Source organism: Passer domesticus, unplaced genomic scaffold, assembly GCF_036417665.1.
Source record: "Passer domesticus isolate bPasDom1 unplaced genomic scaffold, bPasDom1.hap1 HAP1_SCAFFOLD_140, whole genome shotgun sequence".
In the NCBI taxonomy this organism is placed as follows: domain Eukaryota; kingdom Metazoa; phylum Chordata; class Aves; order Passeriformes; family Passeridae; genus Passer; species Passer domesticus.
Genome location: NW_026989931.1, coordinates 115,654 through 117,500, shown reverse-complemented (window position 1 = coordinate 117,500; position 1,847 = coordinate 115,654).

Genomic DNA, 1,847 nt, shown 5'->3' with positions numbered 1-1,847 from the left:
CTCTCGGCTCAGCTCCAGCCGCACCGCCGCCCGGCGCTGCTCGCGACCGGCACCCACGGGGCGCTTTTCCCGGACCGGGGCCGGCACCGACACCTCTCGTGGTTTTTAAGGACACCTGAAGGCTCGCGGGGCCACGCGGCTGTCACACAGCTGGGGACGGTAAAGACGCCCTTCCCCGGCAGCGGGAGGGGCGACACCTCGCCTGCGACGGGAAGCGAACTGGAAAGGAGACCGCCCTGCCCGATCACCGGACCCCCGCCGTGGCTTCCCCATGACAGAGAAGCCCCGGCAGAGAGCCGGCCCGCCGGGGGCCCTCTCCCACGCGACCCGAAAAGCCTCATCGATCAGGCGCGGCTGACGAAGGAGACGCGCAAACCGTGACCAGGGCCCCGTCCCCGAGAGGCTCTCTCGGTCTGCCCTTCTCTCTCTCTTCCTCCTCCTGCGGCTTGGCGCCGCCGAGCCTCCCGGGACTGAACGTGCCTGAGGCCGCCGACGCCGGCGGGCCGGTCACGGCACAACAGGAGCACGGGGGGGTGCCGCCACCCGACAACGGTTCCCTTAGCGGGGCAACAGCAGGACGGGACCGCCCGGGCTGGGGGACTCGGCCCCTTCGCCCGGGGAACCCATCCCAGCGTGCGAGAAAAGTGCCACCGACCGTGCCCACGGGGCCACCGGCTTTCACCCGCCACGCGGCAGTCGGCTTCCCCTCCGGCAAAAAAAAAAAAAAAAAAAAAAGCCGGGCGGGGACGGCACGATAAAAAGGCACATGGCGCGCGCGTTCGGCAACGGACCCGTGCTAACCACAGGGGCCGCGGGCCCGGGCCGAGGGGCGACCCACCGGCATCTCGCCCCTCTCTCTCTCGCTCTCTCTCTCTCTCTGCACACCTTGGCTTGCGTGGCCCGCGCACCTTTGTCGCGCGGCTTCTCGGGTGCCGCGGCTTAAGGCCGCCGGAAAGGGGGGGGGGGGGGGGACCGTCAACGACGGCCGGCCGGGCAGCCCCCACTCCGCCCGCACGCCGGCTCGCTAACAAAAAAAAAAAGGCAACGTGAACGGACCCCCGGTGGAAACCCAGCCTGCCCTGGCGGAAGCGGCTCAGCCGCACCACCCGCAAAGCGAGGTAGGACGAGGCGCCGCCGCCTCGCCCTCGACATGCCGGGGGGCTCTCTGTCGGGCTCCGGGTCCGTGCTAGGGCAAGGCCGGCCACCGCGGCCGGCCTCTGCCCCTGGAAAAATCCGCCCGCTACGCGGGTCCCCGGCTTAAGGCCGAGGAAGGGGGACAACGCCGAAACAAAAAAAAAAAAAAAAAAAAAAAAAAAACCACAGGCCGGGGACGGCGGTGGCGCCACCCCGGCTCATCGGGCGACTGCCGTCGCCGAGCCCCTCAAGCGACGCAGCAGGCCGAGGCCAGGCCGCGCGTCCCACTGCGCGTCCCCCGCCGCCCTTCCGACACGGACACGCTGGCAAACAGGTCGGGAGCGGGGGACGGGACGCCGCCACCTCGGCCGAGCGGGCCATCCTCGGGGCTCTTGGAGCAAGGGCCAGGAAAAACCCCAGCCGCGTCCACCCTCCGACTGCCGGGGGGGGGAAATAAAACAAAATAGAAAAAAATTAAAAAGCGCCCGCCGAGCGGGGCCCCGGCTTAAGGCCGAGCCACACACAAGGGACGAGGCGCCGCCGCCTCGCCCGCCACCGGGCCGGGCCGGAGCAGGACACGCTCACGGCTTTTCTCCACCTCACCTCGGCCAGCGAGGGGCTCTCACACGGCTTTTCGACTCTCTCTCTCGGCTCCGCGGGGACCGGCCCCTTTCCCCCGGCTCGCCCTCGGTCTCTTCTCTCTCGGCTCCGCG